This window comes from Herpailurus yagouaroundi, unplaced genomic scaffold (assembly GCF_014898765.1).
Source record: "Herpailurus yagouaroundi ecotype Mexico unplaced genomic scaffold, PumYag 196, whole genome shotgun sequence".
NCBI classification, from domain to species: Eukaryota; Metazoa; Chordata; class Mammalia; order Carnivora; family Felidae; genus Herpailurus; species Herpailurus yagouaroundi.
The window spans coordinates 1,165,330-1,187,434 of record NW_024412427.1 but is presented as its reverse complement, the minus strand read 5'-3'; the positions used below and the strand labels follow the sequence as shown (position 1 = coordinate 1,187,434).

General features: G+C 48.6%; 3 long non-coding RNA genes across 3 annotated transcripts; 1 reads left to right on the top strand and 2 right to left on the bottom strand.

Moving 5' to 3' along the window:
* Positions 1-113: 113 nt before the first annotated feature.
* On the top strand, positions 114-8,082 carry LOC121012090 (uncharacterized). Its single transcript, XR_005781942.1, has 3 exons — positions 114-347; positions 714-893; positions 7,594-8,082. It is a non-coding gene; the product is annotated as an uncharacterized LOC121012090 (long non-coding RNA).
* Positions 5,591-7,244, bottom strand: LOC121012091 (uncharacterized). Its single transcript, XR_005781943.1, has 2 exons — positions 7,139-7,244; positions 5,591-5,888 (listed from the first exon to the last, which is right to left on the bottom strand). It is a non-coding gene; the product is annotated as an uncharacterized LOC121012091 (long non-coding RNA).
* Positions 8,083-19,167: 11,085 nt separating the features above from the next.
* LOC121012089 (uncharacterized) lies at positions 19,168-22,090 on the bottom strand. The gene is made up of 3 exons (XR_005781941.1): positions 21,979-22,090; positions 21,583-21,676; positions 19,168-20,046 (listed from the first exon to the last, which is right to left on the bottom strand). It is a non-coding gene; the product is annotated as an uncharacterized LOC121012089 (long non-coding RNA).
* Between the last annotated feature and the right edge of the window lie 15 nt (positions 22,091-22,105).

Here is a 22,105-nt window from a genome sequence, read left to right as displayed (position 1 = left end):
GGGCTGATGGCTCAGAGCCTGACGCGGGGCTCGAACTCACGGACCGCGAGATCGTGACCTGGCTGAAGTCGGACGCTTAACCGACTGCGCCACCCAGGCGCCCCTTTGCTGGTTTGAGTCTAAAGCTTATGGTTTAACCATCTTGTCTCACAGATCCTTGCAACAATCCTGAGAAGCAGGTATTTTGATGTCCGTTTCACAGATGCGCAGCAGAGACTAAATAATGAAATCGATACTACTCAGAAAGCATGAAATTAGTGACTACCGTTTATATGGCACCTGACAATCTGCAAAGCAGTTTTACATAAGTTGTTTCCTTTGATTGCAGAAACAGCTTGGAACTGAAGGTAACTTTGTTAGTTTTATTTTAACGGTGAATAAACTGGTGCTCAGGGAAGTGGAAACTTAGTGCGAGCTGACATCAATACAGTCCCCGGAGAGATCCTCTTGGAACTTTCCACAAAGGTCCAGATAGTAAATACTGGGCCATACGGTCTCTGACAACTAGTCAACTTTTCTAGGTGGTGACCTGTGGCCACAGTTTGCTCACCCCTGGTCTGTGTCACTTTGCTGGATATCAGAGTCTTTTATGGACCATTGCTTTGTGGGATCCCTCACCACAATTTTGTTATTATTCATACTGTTACTATTTATTGTTACTGTTACTATTTATTGTTACAGTTGTTGATGACGTCATCTCCATCATTTTACAGAGGCGGATATAAGGTTGGCATGGTTAAGGATTTGCCCAAGGTCAACACGGGAACCGGAAGCCGGATCCAGCTTTCCTCACTCCGAATCCCGCCCTCTGTCTACCACGCTGTGCTGTCAGATTCCATTACTTGACCTTGTGATGATGCTAAGTCCATGGTGAGAGTCCACGAGGGTTCAAGGTGGGTAGCAGACCTCCTTCCTCCCCATTGCAAGGTGGCAAGCCGTGTTTACCTTTACTTCCCTGGGCTCTGGGGAAAGGTAACGCCTGTAGTTCTCCTCCTGAGGAACATTCTCCCACTCCTCCCTGCCTTCCCCATTTATTCCAGCCCCTGGATACCTCTCCCTCCCCCAGCCCCCAGGGGGCTTACACTCCACACCCTTGATTATTAAAGAGACATGGTCTCCATGTGGGCAGTGACTGTCGTGGCTGACCAGCTATCTGCCAAACCCCTCTCCCTGCCTTCTGCAGTCATGTGGCTGCCCAGCTAAACTTCACTGCTCAGCCCCACGTGCAGTTAGGGACGGCTGGGTTACTAAGTTCTTGTCTAAGGAATTGGCGGGTGAAACTTCAGGCAAGGCCTTTACTCAGTAGGCCTGCCTCCTCCCTGCACTTTGTCCTTCTCGCCAGCTGGACCCAGCCTTGACCTTGTCATGATGATGATGTGCTGGGGGATGACAGCACCAGAACACCGAAGGTGCCAGTGTCCCCAGAGGAGCACTTGGAGCAGAAAGCTACCTGCTGATGGGGAATACTTCCTCATCACTTCATACTCTGATGTGAAAGCGAATTAATCTTTGCTCTCCACAGGCCATTAACTTTTGGGGGGTGGGGGGAAAGGGGCGTCTAGTAGAGTGAGCCCTGCACTTACACAGCCTGGGGTGACACCTCCTTAACCTTGTGCCCCTGGTGCCTCACCTGCCTTGCCCTAGTTCTGGCCCTGTCCGGGCCACATTTATCCGAGGAATGTGTCACTCGTTTTCGCTTTATACTACTTCGTCCTTTTCTCCTGATATGCCAGTGCAGCTTCTTTGATTGCAAGTTTCAGGAACCAACCTGGCTAACTTCGGCAGAAAAGGAGTTTATGGGCAGGCTGGTGGCTAACTCACAGGAGTGACAGGAAGCCGAGAGCCAGGTAGGGAAAAGACGGAGACTGGAGATGCTGTGGGTGTTGAGGTAGTCAAAATGCATTAGCCTCGTCCTTCCCCGCCCCCTCCGCCCCGCCCCTTTCTGGAACAGATCTTTGTCTGATCAGAATCAGTCTCTAAGGGGCACCTGGATGGCTCAGTCAGTTAAGTGGCCGACTTCGGCTCAGATCAAGATCCGGGGTCGTGGGTTCGAGCCCCGCGTTGAGATCTGTGCTGTCAGCACAGAGCCCGGAGCCTGCTTTGGATTCTGTTTCTCCCTCTCTCTCTGCCCCTCCTCCTCCCTCTCTTTCTCTCTCTCTCTCAAAAATAAATAAACATTAAAAAAAAAAAAAAAAAAAGAAGCCCTGCGTCAGGCTCTGGGCTGATGGCTCGGAGCCTGGAGCCTGTTTCCGATTCTGTCTCCCTCTCTCTCTGCCCCTCCCCCGTTCATGCTCTGTCTCTCTCTGTCCCAAAAATAAATAAAAACGTTGAAAAAAAATTAAAAAAAAAAAAAAAAGAATCAAAGTCCCTGGTGCCAGAGTTCAGTTGGCTGAGCTCAGTAAGGTGTCCTCTCCCCTTAGCTAAGGAGGGCAGGCACCCTGACTGATGGACCCACCGAAGGAAGAATTCCCCATTCCTCCACCTCCACCCCTGCTACCCCTGGGCGGCTGAGGCCAGGTGCTTGTTTACAGGATGGGATCAAGTAGGAGAAGAACCTGAAGCTGAATGTCATGACTACATAAACCCAACACAGTATCTGGCCCATGGTAGAGCATAGTCGTTAAGAGGCCTGTGCCTTGTAACCAGACAGAGCTCTCTGTTACTTACCAGCTGGGTGTTCTTGTGTAAATTACTCGATCTCTGTGAGCTCGGTCTCCCCATTTGTACAGTGGGGATAAGAACAGCACTGTCCTTGGGGCGCCTGGGTGGCTCAGTCAGTTAAGCAGCCGACTTCGGCTCGGGTCATGATCTCACGGTCCGTGAGTTTGAGCCCCGCGTCGGGCTCTGTGCTGGCAGCTCAGAGCCTGGAGCCTGTTTCAGATTCTGTGCCTCCCTCTCTCTGACCCTCCCCTGTTCATGCTCTCTCTCTCCCTGTCTCAAAAATAAATAAAACATTAAAAAAAAAAAAAAAAAAAAAGAACAGCACTGTCCTTCATGGGCTGTCCTGAGAATTAAATGAGATGCAGTAAATGAACAAAACTTGGCACAGTGCCCGACATAATAAGTGCTCAGTAAATTGTAGGTAGTTTTTTTTTTTTTAATTTTTCAGTCCCTTTCTCTCTCTCTCTCAAAATAATTAAATAGAGCATGAACATGAGCAGGGGAAGAGCAGAGAGAGAGGGAGAGAGAGGATCCCAAGCAGAGCCCTGATGCAGGGCTCGACCCCACAAACTGTAAGATCATGACCTGAGCTGAAATCAAGAGTCGCACCCTTAACCAACTGAGCCCCCTCAGGGGCCCCAAATTGTAGGTAGTTTTAAAAACTGTAGTAGGCCTTCGATATGTATTTATTGTGTGAGTGAATTATCTATAATGTTTTCAGTTCTTCTAATTTTTTTTTTTCAACGTTTATTTATTTTTGGGACAGAGAGAGACAGAGCATGAACGGGGGAGGGGCAGAGAGAGAGGGAGACACAGAATCGGAAACAGGCTCCAGGCTCTGAGCCATCAGCCCAGAGCCCGACGCGGGGCTCGAACTCCCGGACCGCGAGATCGTGACCTGGCTGAAGTCGGACGCTTAACCGACTGCGCCACCCAGGCGCCCCTGTTTTCAGTTCTTCTGAAACCACGTCTGAAACTGGAGGGTATCGAAACACCCCAGTTCTCTAATCCACACACCGTCCACATTCGGGGAGTCTGGCATCCCCTCGGCGGCCTCACTTCCCAGCTTAGGACTCTGGTCTCCACTACAGTGAGTCCCTGTGTTCACCCTCCTCTCCCGTGCTCCCTTCTCTCTCCATTGACTCATCTGGAAAATCCCAACTCTGCTGAAACTCAGCTCACCACCTGTCCCTCACCTGTGCCCCCCAGCAACTGACGGGGCCAGAGAGAAGTACAGACCCTCTGTGGCCCAGGTGGGTCCTCCCCACTCTGGGGTAACCCCACAGCCCTGTACTTCCATGGCCTGTCCGGTCCCCCTCCCCCAGAGGCTCTCTCGTGTCTTCCTTCTCTCTTCTGCCTTCAGCTCCTCACTCGTAGCTGATGACACACTTGCGTCTCTAACAAAACAAAAAAAAAGAAGGAAAGAACCAATAAGGAGAAAACTCACATTTTCTCGCTGCCAAATCCACCGGCCTATCTGCCTCAGCACCAGAGAGCCCCGCCTTCTGTCCTGTTACCATAAAGTCACCTTCTCTGACCCCCATAAGGGCTACCCTGCAGGTGCCCCCAGATGGCGTCTCTTCTCACTCACAGATTTTGCGTCTGCAGGTATCCCGTCATCTCCCCTGCACCATCGGTGCCCTGTCGTGCCCCCCAGCATCCGCCTAAGCTGTAAGGTGGCCCATCTTTAGACTGGCGGGGGCTTCCCTGTGGTCTACAAAACCCCAGATGATCTGGCACTGAAATACTTTGACTTGCTCTATGTCCAGTCTCCCCGTACTCAGGCAGCTGCAGTCTTACAGCCTGATCGCCCGTTCCTTAAACACAGTTTCTTCTCGCCTCTGTGCCTTTGCACGCTCTGTTCCCTCTCCCGGAGTGCTCTTCCCCCTGATCGTCACGTGCTTACTTCACTTTATCCAGGTCTGCTCTAAAACCTCCTCAGCCAGATCTTCCCTGACCACCCCATCTTCTTGAATGTACCCCCCACCAACCCCGCTCCGTTCCCTTAACCTGCTCTAATTTCCTTCCAGGTACTCAACGTCACTACTTTTGTGTTGTCTGACCTCTGCCTTAGTCGTAAGTTGCCTGAGCAGGAATGGTGACTGCCTTGTTCCTAGCTGGATCCCCAGCACCTGGAACTTATGTGGCACACAATCCGTGGCCCATATTTTCTTTATTGCAGCACTGAATAAACAAAGAAAAACAAACCATGGGTAAATGGAGGGTCTCTACGAATGTGACTCCTGTTATATACAGTCCCTGCAACCATACTGGAACGATTTCTGACATGGTGGCTCATAAATGTCAAAACCTATGTTTATCTGCTTAAAGAAAGAGAGCCAGTATTTACTGTGGGTCTGTGTCTTATGTGGGGGACTGTTACATATATATGATCTCATTCAAAGCTATCAGCTTTCTGTGGAGTGTCCGAGTGCCCATTGTACAGATGAGGAAGACTGAGATTTAGCGGTGCAAAGAAACTTGTTAAGGCCACACAGCTCGTTTGGTACCTAAGCCAGTCCGACTTCAAAGCCCATGTCCTTCCCTTTATACGACCCCCTGAGAACAATATAGTATGTGGGCATTTCATCCTGTAATTTGTTCTGTGTCTCAAGTAATTATGAAGCCTGGATACGTATGAGGTAAGTTCTCTATATGATTTATCTCACTTGCTCCTCTCATTCCTATGAGGTACATATATTGCTACCTCTATTCTACAGAAGGGGAAACTGAGGCCCAGAGAGGTGGGGATATTTGCCGGGGGTTGTTTGATGAAGTGGTGAAGCCAGTCTTCAAATCCGTTCTGTCTAATTTCAAGGCCTGAGTCTTTTCTGCAACATTGTGCTATCTCCCTTAAGACAACTCGCTGCCTCAGATAAGAAGAGAAGAAAAATGACTAAAGCAGACGAATAAAGTATCATTACGAAAATTCATGGTGACTTGGATTTTTAAGTGGGAAGCAAAGGGCAGGAGGCAGACAGCCAGTCTAGCCTTGGCTCTTGCAGGTTGGGGGTTCACATAACTCACGATAACTTAATTTGCAAAGATCATTCTTCCAGGAACTGGGTCTTATCGTGTATTTTTGTGAGTGGAAATGAAGAGACCGGAGGGTGTCTTGGAGACTGGGGCGAGCGGTCAGGTGTCAGCCCCAGCAGGAGAGGGCTCCAGCCGCTTGTGTGAGGCCAGCGCCCCCTGCTGGCGTAGGAAGTCATCTTCAACATCTAAAGCTGTGTGTGTGTGTGTGTGTGTGTGTGTGTGTGTGTGTGTGTGGTGGGGCAGGAGGTCATTGGGAAGCATATTCAATGAGATTTGAGAAATGTCTAGCACACCCAGTATATAAAAATAATAGCTACTACTTACCAATATAACAGAGTCGTGGGCAGGCACTGTTTTATAGATTTTACATTAATTTTATTTACTCCTGGGACTTTACATACTACGTCTAATTGAACCATCACCCCAATCCTCTGAAGTAGAAATTATTGTTTTCACTCCCATTTTTCACCACAGGAGCCTGAAGCACAGAGAGGGTAAGTCATTTATAACGTGGCTATTAAGTGGAGGATCTCGGACTTGAACAAGTAGACCCTGAGCTTCGTGCCCACGCTCTGGAAACCACTAACTGGCCATTCCTTATGTCTGGGGCACCCCCTGGCAAGCCCCTTGTAAAGAGCCATACTCAGGACTTTCCATGGCTGGATTCCCTGTACTTATACTATTAAATCTGATTTTCTCCTATTAATCTGCCTCGTATTAATTTGATTCTAAGTCCAGTCAGAAGGGCTTTGAAGGGCAGAGGAAATTCTTCCTCCCGAACAGTTGGTGTAGTCAGCAGGATACTCTAACTCCACGGGCACTGATGGGGGAGCATACAGCAAGCTGAGACCCTGCAACCCCCCTCCTCCCCTCGGGCGGGATTCCTGTGACATTCCCCAGGCACTCCTGGCTCCCCGAAAGCTAAGAAAAGGAGAAAGCAAATGGTTAACCGACGGGGAGATCACAGTCATGCAGGACAAGAGTCTCCATGGGTTCACAAACGTCTTCGTAAATCACAAGAAAAAGGCAATCTTGTCACTAGCCTAACCTCCAGAAACCCCAGAGACTCTGTTTCCTGGAGCCCTAACATCACCTCCCCCTCCATACTGGGGTGGGGAACAAAGGCAAGAAGAAAATGTAAATAAACTCAAATTTCTTTATAACCTGCAGCCCACTGACAAACACTTGAGGCAAATACAGAGTCTAACACTTCTCCAGGACCCCTGCTGTCTTCATGTTAATGCCTTGCTAGAGGGAAAAACAACCTTCCCTTGGTGGTAGCTAGGCCTCCCGGGTCCTTTGAGTCCTCTTTAACATATGAAAGTCCTTTTGGAAACCTTCCTCTTGCCTTTACTCCATAGTATAAAACCAGTCACTCCTCACCACCCCAGTGCAGCTCTTCCTGCCCACGGGTCCTGTCCCCATGCTTTAATAAAGTCACCTTTTTGCATCCAAGATGTCTCAAGAGTTCTTGGTTGGCTGTTGGCTCCGGACCCCCACCACCACTCTGAAACCTCATCAGACACCATTGGCCCCGGACCGCTGAGAGATCCTTGGGAAATGTGACAAACAGCTAGAAGAGTGGATTCATTTGAGAACAAAAACTGCCCTTCCCCCCAAGCCTTGCAAACTAGATGTAAAGGGCCTCGTGTAAACTTCAGGGAAATCACCACAGCAGCTCATATAGAGACGATCTTCAGGCCTGTCGCTGTGTGTGCCAGAGACATTTGAACCACAGACCAGGAAAATCCGTCAGAACGCTGCAGCCGCCTCTCACTCTCTCTGAAGATGCTTCAAGTTGACCTCTAGAAAGGTTCCCTGGCTATCCTCAGGACCCCCAAACTGACTTCTGTTCCGACCGAATCATTAACCATTGTTTTTCTTGTCTTTCGGTAGAAACGCCTCTTGTCTAGTGTCTGATTTCTTGAACCATGAGCCCAACTCTGAAAATGCATCTGCTTCGCCACCGCCTGAAATGAGTTTAACTGAACTGACCGATTTGTCAGGACCAAGACTGGTTCCGTGAGACAGAACGATTTACAAGATCAATTTTTAATGCATGGAATTTCAAGGAAGTTTTAGAGGAGGGAACCGTAGGGGCCAAGGGCAGGCTGCCCCAAGATGGGCCACTTTGGCAGGGACATTATTTTGAGTTAAAAGCAATCGGAACCTAGCAGATTCAGAGAAAGCTCTTTACCTCTCCAGCAACTGCCTGCTTTACCGGGAAGAGAGCTATTAACAGAGCTTCTATTCGCCTAAGGAACTTCTCTGCATAATAGGGCACCGAGTGTTTTCCAAACATCTCCATTCACCTTCCTGCTAAAGGCCTTTCTGCCCTTTGTATCCTCAGACCCCTACCCCTCTCCTTAGCTCATATAAGTGTCATGTTGCCTGAATGTCCTTAGAGTTTCCAAGTCTGTGTGGGTTCCCTGTACTTACACTATTAAGTTAGGTTTTCTCCTGGTTAAAAAAAAATGAACCTGGGGCGCCTGGGTGGCGCAGTCGGTTGAGCGTCCGACTTCAGCCAGGTCACGATCTCGCGGTCCGGGAGTTCGAGCCCCGCGTCGGGCTCTGGGCTGACGGCTCGGAGCCTGGAGCCTGTTTCCGATTCTGTGTCTCCCTCTCTCTCTGCCCCTCCCCCGTTCATGCTCTGTCTCTCTCTGTCTCAAAAATAAATAAACGTTAAAAAAAAAAAATGAACCTTACGCAGAGCAGACACACAGCAATGGCTCAATAATTTCTTAGAAAATGGCAGACATACTAGGATTTTAAGTCTGCTCCTTCTGGACCCCAGCGGAGGCGGGTGGGGGAAGTAGATTCTTCTGGGTGACTGGTCTTGCAAACACTCCATCTGTCTGGATGGGAGATAAGCCCCCAGCCAGGGATAAACGTGGCTCCTCGGATCTGCTTCCCCAGCATCTTGGTAACAGCAGAAGCAGAGAATCCTGAACGATAAATGTAAACTACTTAGCAGCCATTGAGGAATGAGTTCAGGACTGACAGATCTGAACAGACAGCTCCTGGAGAAGATTCCTCGGGGAATTTCTCTGCCCGCCCCCCCCCCCCCCCCCCCCCCCGCCCCACCTCCTGTGTCCCGGACTGAAAAGTTACTGGAATGTAGGGAGGTGAAGAGGTTAGGGGTGGAGGGAGAGGTCAGGGCTGCTGGCCACTCAGCTGCTGCTGGGAAAACGCTCAGGGGGGTGAGGCAGCTCCTGTGTACCAACGAATATGGAAGAATTTCAACACTCGCACAACAGGTATGACTATGCCGGCTGAATAGTGCCGTCCTTACTGTGGGTCCTGAGGCAACTGGCCCGACCTCTCTGAAAGTCCTTATCTTCATGTGTAAAACAGCGATGGTGGTAGAAAGTGACTCATGAGGCTGGTGAGGGAGTCGCATGGGTTAAAATAAGTTAAGTTCCGCTTCTAGCTCACGGTAGGCATTCAGTCAATGGGGTTGTGATTAAAGGCCAACCACTGTGTGTGTGTGTGTGTGTGTGTGTGTGTGTGTGTAAGAGTGGGGTAGCCTTGTTGACCAGAGTCCCTCTGCCACACTGTCCCTTGCCTTCACCCCTCCGCCTCCGACTGTAAGGCCACTCCCAGAGCTCAGAGCCCCAGGAGGGGTGGGGGCCCCATTCCCGGTCGGTATTTCCTTGGCTCCGGTAGACTCCTTCCTAAGTTTTACTGACCTGACCTGGTTTGTCCAGAGCAGCTGCCCATTTGTTGAGAAACTGAGGCAGCCATCATAGAAGAAATGAAGGGCCCACTCTTGCCAGAGGCCCTGGCCTTGGAGCTCTGGCCCGGGAGGAAACTGTGTGCGGAGGCTCATATATGCTGTAGGAAGACCTCCCTGCCCGAGAATTCGTCTGTAGGGAAGATCTTGACTTGGACTGGGTGGTTGGATCATCAAAGATAAGGGAAGAGGAGGGTAGGAAGAAGCCAGCTAATGCAGGCCTGTCATCTCTGCCGTGAAGACTCTAGGTTTTGTTCTATGTGCAGTGGGAATGTATTAGAGGCTTGTAAGCAGGGGAATAGCACTGTCTGATTTGATGTTTTTTTCAAACAAAAAGTCTCACGTATTTATACCAAACCAACCTACTGCTGCAGAGGCATAGTAACCGAGAAAAATAAAACACGTCTATTGGGGCCACCTTGGAGACTCGGTGGGTTAAGTGTCCGACTCTGGATTTCGGTTCAGGTCACTGTCTCACAGTGTGTGAGATCGAGCCCCACATCGGATTCTGCGCTGACAGTGCAGAACCTGCTTGAGATTCTCTCTCTCCCTCTCTCTCTGCCCTTCCCTCTGCCTCTCTCTCTCTCAAATGAATAAACATTACAAACCATGGCTATTGTTGGGGTAGTGATGTCCACAGAGCAACGGGACAGCAGCCCGTGACCTTCATGCAGCATGAACACAGTGCTATCTCATGGGCGATCCCTCATAGGCCCAGCCGGGTTCTCCTTCAACGCCTCCTCTTGGAGTTGAACCTGATTTTCTTACCAGTCTGCGTCCAAATCCACTGGGGAATGGGACCATTCTGCCTTTGTTTCTCCATCGGGAATCGCTTGATCCTGAAAATCTCGTGAGGAGGCATGGAGAGGGACCGTGAACCGCAGGCACCCGAGGGCGGAGTAAAGGAGAGAGTTGACTTGAATTTTGAAGGAAGATCCCATGGGTCGCTGTGATCAGACTGTGTTGAGAATGGCTTGTGGATACAAAGACGGAGGCAGGAAGACAAAAGGGGTGTGTGTGTGTAAATATTGAAAAGCCCGCACACGCCTAGGAAAAGAGTGATGGTTTCCTACGGCCCTAGCAACATCACGTCACTACTGGAGCTGCCCTTTAACTTGCCCCCTAGGTCAATGGCCACTCATCTCGCCAATCTGGCCTCTGATTTATCTCATGTAGTCATCAGAGGGCAGCCCGGTCTCTAAGATTTGGGGAAATCGCATCATTGTGGCCTTCTGTACTTCTTTCTAGTTGCTCCCTGTCTGGTGGGGGGGGGGCAAAAAGCGGGGGCGCGGGGCGCCCCCCCCCCCGGCAGAGTGCGATGCCTTAGGTGAGTGAAGGCCCAGAGGAAGCGGGAGAATGTGGTGGCGTTCAGCCTGAATGGTTCGGCTCCTCGGAAGGGACCACACTGTGTTGGTACTGACCTCAAGGGCCGAGTGATGAGTAGAATTCCAGCAGAGTTGACAAAAAAGACAGTCAGGCCCATTTTACAGAAGAATGAGCTGAGGCTCCGAGAGTCCCTTTCTTGAGTTGGTAAGAACTCTGACTGCCTAGCACAGAGTCCTAAACCACTGCTTGTACTTTCTCGGGGTTTCTCATCCTGTGAAACTGGGATAAGGACATCTGCTTTTCAGGGCGGTGGTGAGGGTTTGCTGACTTCATACGTTAAATAGAAGCATAGAGCCATTTTGGGAGACAGATGCTGGACACATTCCCACTCCCACTCACCGACCGGCCTCGCAGCTTACAGTTCAAATTCGTGCCTCAGCAAAGTGACGAAGCAGTCCGTGCCCCGGATCTGGGGGTGGGAGGGGCGGTGGTGTTATGACAGAGTCAAAACTAAGAGGGTAGAATCTTGGATGTCATGGTCTCAGCAGATACTATCAATGAGGATAACGATCAGATGCTTCTTTTACATTTATTATTTTGCTTTGTCTATTCATCAACTCGGTATTTAATGCACTACGTGCCAGGCATCGTTTTATGTTAATTCTAATAATCACCATGAAACTCGGTGGTAGGAATTATTATTCCTGCTTCACAGATGATGGAACTGAGTTAGGAGAGCAAATAGAACCAGATTATAGAATACGGATCATTAATATCTTGGGCAAATGAAAGAGCCTGTTGCATCAATTTTTTTTAAAAGCGTACAACAAGGGATGCCTGGCTGGCTTAGTCGGTACAGCGTGTGATTCTTGATGTGGGGTCATGAGTTCAAGCCCCACGTTGGGGGTTGAGTTTACTTAAAAAAAAAAGTATTCGAAAATTTTTTTTTTAACGTTTATTTATTTTTGAGACAGGGAGAGACAGAGCATGAACGGGGGAGGGTCAGAGAGAGAGGGAGACACAGAATCGGAAACAGGCTCCAGGCTCTGAGCTGTCAGCACAGAGCCCGACGCGGGGCTCGAACTCACAGACCGCGAGATCATGACCTGAGCCGAAGTCGGATGCCCAACTGACTGAGCCACCCAGGCACCCCCCAAAAAAGTATTCAAAAAGAATACAACAGCTTTATGAATCAAAAAAGTCTGATTCTTCTTAAAATAAAAATAATAATTCTTTTATTCATTTTTATTTTAGAGAGAGTGAGAGTGGGGGAGGGGCAGAGAGGGAATCTTTTTTTTTTTTAACCTTATTTATTTTTGAGAGAGAGAGAGCGAGAGTGAGCGAGCAAGCAGGGTAGGGGCAGAGAGAGAGGGAGAGAGAGGGAGAATCCCAAGCAGGCTCTGCACTGTCAGCACAGAGCCTGATGTGGGGCTCGAACTCATGAACCGTGAGATCATGACCTGAGCCGAAATCAAGAGTCAGACACCTAACGGACTGAACCATCCAGGCGCTGTGAGAGAGAATCTTAAGTAGACTCCATGCTGGGCGTGCAGCCTGACATGGGGCTCAATCCCATGACCCTGGGATCATGACCTGAGCCCAAATCAAGAGTCGGATGCTCAACCAACTGAGCCACCCAGATGTCGCTAAAAATAATAATTCTTTTAAGGATAAAGTCTTGATAGATGGATTGAAGAGCAAAATGGATTTGGAGAGTGAAGTAGTGAACCAGAAGGCTGAGCAAAGGCATTCTCCCAGAATGCAGTGCCAAGGAATAAACAGATGGAAAGTGGGAACAAGCACGGAGGTGTGAAGGGTATTGCAAATGTCGCATTGTCTGCTTCATGTGAGTTACAGAATAAGAGAAGGAAACAGAAGAAGGAAAGTCCCTGAAGCAACGTAATAATTCAAGACTTCTTCTTAGAACTTAAGAGACACATGAGTTCTTATGTCGAGAGGATCTAGTGAATATTTACAGGAAGAATATGGAAAGACTTACACTTAAGTACACCCTCCTGAAATCTCAGGACCCTAAGGAGGAAAAGGAAACGCTGAATGTTTCCGGAGTGAAACAAATGAGGATAAGGTTGACCTTAGTCTTCCTCCTTTGCAACTTTGTGAGCAAGACAACAGCCCAATGATGTCTTCAAAGTTCTCTGGTGGAATACGTGGGAGTTTAGGAGCGTTGAGGAGTGTTTACTCAGCTGATCTGTCAGGCAAATGTGGGGGCATCACCGACCATTTTAAGACACCGATGGACGAAAAATGTTTACAACTCATAGTCACAGCATTCCTCCGCAGGGTCCTGTTGGCATTTGGGGTGGAACGATTCTTCATCGCATAAGCCTGAGCCACACGCTCCTGACAGTGTCATTGGTGTCCCTGTGACCACCATCCATCGAATGCCAGTGGAGCTGCTCCTTAGCCACGGTGACAGTACAAAACACCCCATGTTGGGAAGGGGTGTGGTACCGGCCTCTGCTTGAGAACCCACCGGTGTAGGAGTTATATTCCAACGGAGAGAAAGTGGATCCAAGAAGAAAATGTGGGATATACAAAGCACAGGCAAGCAAAACACGTAACAAAACAAAACAGCAAACTGTCAGACTACATAAAAATCTTTACTTACAACAATTAACTAAGATCTGAGATGACAACCCAGGATGGGGAGGCATGAAGACTGGGAAGGAGGTAGGAGAGAAAAGTAAAAGATCCTCATTTTATTCGGTAGGAAGATACAGATATTAATTAATAGGCTTAACGATTCGTGTCAAAAATAAAGATAATAGGAACAGAATATATACTTTCTTAAGTTTTTTACTATTGTATTAAAAAAATTTTTTTACATTTATTTATTTTTGAGAGGCAGAGAGAGATAGAGCGTGAGTGGGGGAGGGGCAGAGAGAGAAGGAGACACAGAATCTGAGGAGGCTCCAGGCTCTGAGTTATCAGCACAGAGCCCGACGCGCGGCTCGAACCCATGAACCGTGAGATCATGACCTGAGCCGAAGTCGTACGCTTAACCGACTGAGTCACCCAGGCACCACAATTATTATTATATTTTTAATGTTTATTTATTTTGAGAGAGAGAGAGAGAGAGAGAGAGAGCGAGCATCCCAAGCAGGCTCTAAGATGTCAGCACAGAGCCCAATGTGGGGCTCGAACCCACCAAGTGTGAGATCATGACCTGAGCCCAAATCAAGAGTCATGTGCTTAACCAACTGAGCCATCCAAGTGCCCCTAAAGTTTATTTATTTAAGTAATCTCCACACCCAACGTTGGGCTTGAACTCACGACCCTGAGATCCAGAACCAATGCTGTACCAACTGAACCAGCCAGGTGCCCCTATACTTTCTAAGTCATTAGAAGAAAGGGTAATGGGCAGCAAATAAATGCTATCAACTAACTGAAAAGCAGAGACGAAAAAGAAACATGAACACAGCATATATAGTAGAAAAAAAACACCAGGTAAATAAATTGGTAGAAACATACAAATCCATCAATAATATATGAAACTCACTGTGAGAGGACAGATACTCTAGAATAAAAAAAAAAAAAAAGTCAAACCGTATGCTGTTTTATTAGAGACAGCAAAAGCAGGGTAGCACAGAAACACTGGAAATACTGAGCGGGAAAAGTTGTCCCAGGGAAGCCGGGGAGAGGAAAGCAAGTGGACAACAACAGCATTAGGCAAAATGGATTTCACGCAACAACGATCAGTGTTATTTGAAAAGACCTATCTATATATATATTTAAATTAAAAAAAATGTTTATTTATTTCTGAGATAGAGAGAGAGCATGAGTGGGTTAGGGGCAGAGAGAGGGAGACCCAGAATGCAAAGCAGGCTCCAGGCTCCGAGCTGTCAGCACAGAGCCCGACGCGGGGCTCGAACTCACAAACCGTTGAGATCGTGACCTGAGCCGAAGTCGGTCGCCCAGCCGACTGAGCCACCCAGGCGTCCCTAGACCGAAATATATATTGATAAATATTCAATCTACCAGTAAGTTTAGCCCTTGTGTTTGTATGCGTCTAGTGACATAGGATTGAAATGTCAAATACTAACACTGATAGAATCCCGAGGAGAAACCACCGATCCACAGCTCGGTGGGAAACGGTTAGAAATCAGCAGAACAGGCAGTCGAAACAGTAAGTAAATCACATGGAAGATTTGAATGCCATGGTTCACGAGCTTTATCGAACACATTTATGTGGAGATACATGTTTGCCCTTTTCAAACACACATGATAACTTCACAGAAATTGTCCTTCCTTGAAATGATAGTTTTTTTCCTTTTAACCTCCCCGCCCCATCGCCCCCCGTGTCTTTTCTCTGTTCTCATATTTTTCTTTCCTGCCTTCCCGTGTTTTTATCTGTACCACCTGCTTCTCCTCCTCCTCCCAGGTAACCTTGCTAGCAGGGCGATTATATCCTTCTAACCCTCTCTTCATGCTCGTGAAATCAGATGTGAATATACATGTCTGTGTAGATTTCTCTCCCGATCGCTTACAGAAACGGAACCACAGTTCATGCATGTCTCTGCATCTTGCAGAGGTGGAAGATGGTAATTCCCTTGAGTCAAGAGATTCTTTTCTAGTGGTTGCATAACCTGCCATGATACAAATGTATCACACTTTATTCAGCCATTCCTCTGCCTATACTCATGGTCACTGTGGATGGGAACGTCCGTCCTCTCCACATATTCTGGTGCTTTTATTTCCCTGGCGTGGATTCTCGGGCATGGGATTGCTGGTCAAAGAATATGCGGAGTTGTTTTATTTTGATAGGTGTTGCCAGACTGCTCTCCAACAAGGTCATAGCCACTGTGATGTGGTGAGGAGGGTCCCTTCCCAGCCTCCAGTAGGTGTTACCATGCTCCCGATTTGCTAGTCTGATGTGAGTAAAGCAATGTCTCATTATTTAATGTGTATTTTCCTGACTCCCAGGGAAGCTGAATATCTTCTTAGGTTTATTCACCATTTGGGTTTGTTCTGTGAGAACTTCTGACCATTTTTATTCTGATACTGATTTGCCAAAGCTCCTTGTGGATATAGACAGGAACCCCTTATCTGCCACCTGCATTGCAGATGGCTAGAAAGATCTCACAAATGCTAGCTAGGTATAGCGTTGGACGTTTTCTTCTAAGATTTTAATCATTTTATTTTTTAGATTTACATCTTGAGTTCACTTGGAATTTGCTTTTCTTTAAATGATGTGTGAAATAGAGTTCTGATTTTATCTCTACTATCTCTGTGCTATCTAATATAGCCATGAGCCACATGAACCTTTTGGGCACTTGAAATATGACCAGTCCAACTGAAATGAAGTGTAAGTTTAAAATATACACCAATTTCCAAGTCTTAGTGTGAAAAAAGAAGAATATAAAATGTCTCATTACTAACTTTTATATTGATTATATGTTGGATTAAGTATTAAAATTAATTTCACATATTTGTTAAATATGCTTTTTTCTTTAAAGTGTATTTGTTTATTTTGAGAAAGAGAGAGAGAGAGAGAGAGAGAGAGAGAGGCAGAGAGAGAATCCCAAGCAGACTCTGCACTCTCAGCAGGGAGCCTGATGAGGGGCTCAAACTCATGAACCCTGAGATCGTGACCTGAGCCGAAGCGAATAGGTGCTTAACCAACTGAGCCACACAGGCGCCCCTAACTTCACATATTTCTTTTTTAACTCTTTTTCATGTGGCTGCTAGAAAAAAATTAATTATCTACACAGCTTCTATTATATTTCTATCGGACAGCACTATTCCACATAATCCGTTTGCCAGAACCCTCTTTCTCTTTTTTTAAAAGTAGGCTCCATGCCCAATGTGGGGCTTGAACTCACAACCCTGAGTGGGATGCTCTACTCACTGAGCCAGCCAGGGGCCCCTCCAGGACTATTTCTTAAACATGTTTTTGTCTGTTTTACTTATTTCTGATCTGCCTCATGAGGGGTGTATCCGTTTTATTGCTTCTGGTAGACATCCGTCTTCCCACCATCTTTGGAACAACGGTCTTAGATCTGGAGAGATTCACAATCGGGAGTCCTGTCCCTCCAGGCTTGGATTGGAACTCAAGTTCCCAGCCTCTCTCATCGTTAGGATGTAGGCACTGGGCCTTTGTGGGATGACTAAGTGCGCTAGCTACAGGGGGCAGGGGGCGGGGGGTTCAAGTTCTGCATGGAATTGTCTTTTCCGTAGGCCCAGGTGGCATAGGCAATGGGCTTTGCAGGAGGTAGTGCCCTCCGTGGTTCCAAGGTCAAGGTCCTGGCATGGGGGAGGGGCGGTGACAAGAATGGCAGTTTTTCATCAACATACAGAACAGTTGGGGGCATTACTTGACCTTGAGTCTGGCTTTTCAGCCCTCATAACAATAGCGTGAGCTGCTCATTATCTCTTTAACAAACTTGCTTGCTGCTTAATCATCAGAATCGGCTTGTATCCCTGACAACACGGAAACTTGACTGCTGATATACTGGGATTGTTTTCCTCAAAGAAAGCCATTTTGATTCCCCCACCCCTCCACGATTCCTAAAATAGCATCTTCTGTCTTCATGAATTCTCTCCTCTTAATTTTTTTTTTCCAGTTTGTTTTCTTGTTCTTTGTCTATTTCTCAAGGACCACACTGTCTCAGCCTGGGCTCCCCAGAACGCAGAGCCCTCGGCAAAAGTTTACGTGGTAACACTTCCTGGAGGAAACCAGGCTGAGGGAGAAAGTGAGTCAGGGAGGAGCCGAGCCAGGGTGAGCCGGGGCATTGCTGAGAGTTTTGTAACTAGCATAGCTAGTTGCGTGAACTACTCCGACTTGGAACACCCCGCTGGAGGAGAAGGTGAGCAGAGTTTGTCCACCGGCTCCTTCCTATCCCCGCCCTGGGAGCCCCTGGGACCAATCCAAACAGTTCATGTCGTGGTCGGTCTCTCCCTTTCGGTCAGCACTGCCGTGGGGCTCCTTGACCTGTAGCGTCATCAATGGCAGAGGCCGCCATCAGGCTTAAGGACCAGGCAATCGCCCGCCCCCGTTCCCCGTAGAGCCCCTCCAGCTGGGAATCAAGGCGAGCGGCTGAGGGGTGAGGTGAGTGTGCAGGGTGGTTGCAGGGAGAAGGCCAGAGATCCATGGTGGTGCATAAACCGAGTCTGGCACATTCCGGCCCTTGCACCAGTCAGATTCTCTTTCGCCCTCCTGTAACATCTGTCGCACATGTAAGAATAAGATGCCTTCGGCCAGTCCTTCAAGGGGGAAGCCTGTGGCAGCTCCTAAACAGTCTGGAAGAGGGTTCACGAGCCAACGTCCCGTGTCTGCAGTGGTAGCTCATTCCAGGGTGGTAATCCATAGTCGTCCTCTTCCTTCTCTGCCACCCATTCCAGATTTTCCTGCCCCGTGGCCATCACTTCAACTGGCAGGTGCTACTGGCCTGCTGGGGTGACCCAGCCCTTCCTCCCTCGCCTTGCCTTTGTCTAACTGCGGTTGTTACAATCACCTGGAATGTCCGGGAAGCCCCGAGAGATGCCCCGTGATGCCCTGGGCGCCAGGCATAGGCTCAGTCCCACCGGGTAGCAGTTGGTTTAGTTCCCCGTGCGGCAGGTGGACCAGCCCCGCCAGCAGACTCATTTCATTCTTCGCTTCCTACTCCGTTTTTTTGCATGAAGACGCCAACATTGCCAGGAGGTGGTGGGAGGCGAAGCCTCCCTCCCTGCTCGTTCGTTCCTGGGGACACCACGCCCATTGGCTCAGTGCCTACGCCATATTCCGGAGGACAGCGTCCCACCCCCGACGGGTGTGGTAGCTGAGCTGATGCCTTAACTGACCTTGCACAGGCCACCCCACCATTCTACCAGGCTAATTGCTTTGGGTGAGGGTGTACTTAAATTATGTGTGTGGCGGATGGGATTAGCAGCCTCGGCATCACCTGGGAGCTTGTTAGAAATGCAGAATCCCGGGCCCCGCCCCAGAACTACTGAATCAGAGTCTGCATTTTATTTTTTAATTTGATGTTTTTCAACGTTTATTTATTTTTGAGAGAGAGAGAGAGAGAGAGAGACAGAGAGAATGAACTGGGGAGGGGCAGAGAGAGAGGGAGACACAGAATCGGAAGCAGGCTCCAGGCTCCGAGCTGTCAGCCTCTAGCCCGACGCGGGGCTCGAACCCACGAACCACGAGATCATGACCTGACCTGAATTCGGACGCTCCACTGGCTGGGTCACCCAGGCGCCCTGGGAAATTTATTGACTTATTTTATTTAAATTTATTTATTTAATTAATTTTTAAAAATGTTTTTATTTATTTTTGAAGGAGAGAGAGAGAGCATGAGCAGAGGAGGAGGAGACAGAGAGGGAGATACAGAACTGGAAGCAGGCTCCAGGCTCGGAGCTGTCAGCACAGAGCCCGACGCGGGGCTCCAACTCACAGACCGCGAGATCGTGACCCGAGCCAAAGTCGGACGCTTAACCGACTGAGCCACCCAGGCACCCCTAGGCGCCTCGGGGAATTTTAATCTTCAACTTGTCTGGTATGAATGTTGCTACACTGGCCTTTTTTCTTTGCAGATCAAAGCTAGCTTCTGGATCCCGAACACATGGACAGAGCAAGAGCATCAGTGCGGCCCTGAGCCCAGCCGCATTGGCCGGGGTTGTACTTTGCCCCTTTAACCTTCCCCTTGTCAGTGTCCTCCAGGAAAGACGCCCCTTGGCGTCCTGGAGGAGGAGCTCCTGGAACCGAAATGAAGTGGCACTTGGCCACAGGAGGGAAGGACTTACTCCCACAGCTGCTGGAAGCACAGTCTTCAGTTGCTGGCACTCTTCAGGGCGATCCCCGGGCTGAAGGGAACTGCCTCATCCAAGGTCATGCCCTTTCCCAGGGCAGCCCGTGTCCAATCACTGGTTGACAGGCAGCTCCTCTCACGGCAACTCAGGACTAACTCTGAAGAAGCTTCGAAGCTCCTCGAGGAGCTTGCACATGCTTTTATTGAATCTATGTGACAACCCACATCCTCACTCTGCCCAGACCTTCCTTCCCTCTCCCGGACGTCCAGCCCCAGAGCGCTCCGCAGGCGAATCCCTGCCCCCGAGTCCTTCTCCCAAGAAGGCCAGCGATGACAAGAGGACATTTTCTCTCTTCTCCTGGGATGCGTGCGGAAGAGGGAGGGGTCATAATCTTGGTAACTATTGCCGATGAATCAGAAAAAAAAAATGTGCATCCACGTATAACAAGAGAGACAGAGGCAAAATCGTCACCAGGGGTGCATCCAGAGATGTTCGTTGTAGTGTTCTTCTGCTCTTCTGGGGGATTTGAAATTCTACAAAATATAAAGGTGGAAATAAAATCTCTCGACTCTATTTTTAATAGGCATCTCGGTGGAAGCAAAATTAGGCTGGCATACGCAGTGCACGGACTACCCCTGGGGGCTCTGCATTATTTTTAATCTTCTGTTTGTTTTTCTAATACCGTTCTATGAATCTGTATGTCTTCCTTCGAATTCTCCTTTGGTCACATCTCACGGAGGTTTATATTTTCCGCTCTCATTGTCGTTCATTAGAAGTGATTTATAATTTCTGGGGCGCCTGGGTGGCGCAGTCGGTTAAGCGTCCGACTTCAGCCAGGTCACGATCTCGCGGTCCGGGAGTTCGAGCCCCGCGTCGGGCTCTGGGCTGATGGCTCAGAGCCTGGAGCCTGTTTCCGATTCTGTGTCTCCCTCTCTCTCTGCCCCTCCCCCGTTCATGCTCTGTCTCTCTCTGTCCCCAAAATAAATAAACGTTGAAAAAAAAATTAAAAAAAAAAAAAGAAGTGATTTATAATTTCTGTCTTGATTTTCTCTTTAACCCAGTAGACAGTTGAAAAGAGTGAAGTTTGATATTTGAGTCTATTAGGGTTTTGTTGGTGAAGTTTTTTGGGTTTTTTTGGTTAATGATTTCTGGTTTTATTGCACTGTGGTCTGTGAAATGGCCTGTAGTATTTTGGAATGTAGTGAATTTTCCTCTAGGCATTCCAGGGAGATGGTTCTTGAATACATCCTTGCTGCCATCATCCTTCAGCTTAAAGCTAGCTACAGAACATTCTTTGAGGCAAGAGCCTGTGAGGTTTAGGGTGGACACAAGACCTTGCTTTTCTCTCCAGTCCAGAGGAAGGGAGCTGGCAGAGAAACTTTCCGCTTCCGGGTCCAGTGAGGGCCTGGGGACCAGAAGCACGGAGCCCAGGAGTCACGGTCAGAAGGAAACTGGTGAAATCTGGGAACATTTGATCTATAGAAGTCCAAGTGTATCCTGAGGGAGAGGCTGCACCGGCCCACACAAGGGTGCTTTGGGATCACTGCTCTGGGGCACTTAAGAGGCCGTGGGGGAGGGGTGACTGGCTGGCCCAGTCTCTTGATCTCAGGGTTGTGAGTTCAAGCCCCATGTTGGGCATGGAGCCTACTTAAAAAACAAACAAACAAACAAACAAACAAACAAACAAAGCTGCGAGGGTGTAAACAATGTGCTGAGTTCCCTCTTCCCCAGGAGAATGAGGAGACTGGAGAGCAGGGGACGTCCTTCTGGGAACCATGGCTTGCCAGCTGGAGGGCCAGTGACAGAAGGGCCAAAACCACTGGGCCATCCACAACTCGAGGGACTGATCCTGCCGAAGATCCCCAGCAGCTGGCCATGTGCCCTGATGAGCCAGCAAAGGACAATACCAACATACCAGATGGGGACCTAGAAGTGAGCAAGAGAAAGAACTAGAACATCACACAGAACAGCAGGCACAGACCTCCTGGAGGAGAGAGAAAGCCCCCTGAACAGAAATCAACGAGGAAAGCAACACCCAAAGAGGTACAAATACAGGGCAGTACGCTCACTGACATAACGCGCCTTCTGGGCGGAAGGACACTCTCACGTCCAGACTAAACACCTCGGGAGAGGAGTCTGAGGAGGGATGGTCACTGTTGGAGCCTGACATGGGATAAGTATCAATGGAGAAATAAGACAGCACGCAAATCGAAGAGTCAAAGAGATGGCAATCATAAGGTGAAACGGAAGAGGGTTGAGGGGACAACGCAGGCAACCAAATACTCAGATACTGGAATCATTATTATCGGTATAATGAAATTCATAAGATGGAGGAAATGGAAAATAATTAACGAGCAATAATTAAAGAGCGCAAAGGAGGGAATTTGCCTTGAAAGTTTTCCAATAGATACTTGATCTGAAGATTTGAATTCCAAACAGAACTTAGAAAAAAAAATAAAGCTCACCTTGAGGCATGTCCCGAAAAGCCGACTGAAGGCCAAACATAAATACAAAACTTCCCAGCTTCCAGGGGCGCCTGGGTGGCTCAGTCGGTGAAGCGTCTGACTTCACCTCAGGTTCGAGCCTCGCGTC